We start from the raw sequence: 349 nt of genomic DNA on the forward strand, positions 1-349 counted from the left end.
CTGGGCACTTCATGAAGAAGGCGGCACCCCCAGCTTTCGGACTAGAGTTTGTGAACGAGTTCGCCATGGTGGAGGGTTCAGACTTAGGCCGTGCTAAGTCCTACTATCTTTCGCGGATTCATGGTTACGTCTCAGACACAGGGCATAAGTTAGATCAAGTCAAACCAAGATCAAGAGTCAAACCAAGATCAAGTCAAACCAAGATCAAGTCAAACCAAGTCAACGTATGGTAAAAGTAGGTCAGCTGCCAACCGCTTGCAGTTCTCGGCCGGTTGGCAACTTTAATAACGGTAGGTGGATTCGAACCTCCCCCAAATCCTCAATACATAACGCGACATAGCCGGGCNCG

Source organism: Gregarina niphandrodes (assembly GCF_000223845.1).
Source record: "Gregarina niphandrodes unplaced genomic scaffold scaffold00170, whole genome shotgun sequence".
NCBI lineage: Eukaryota > Apicomplexa > Conoidasida > Eugregarinorida > Gregarinidae > Gregarina > Gregarina niphandrodes.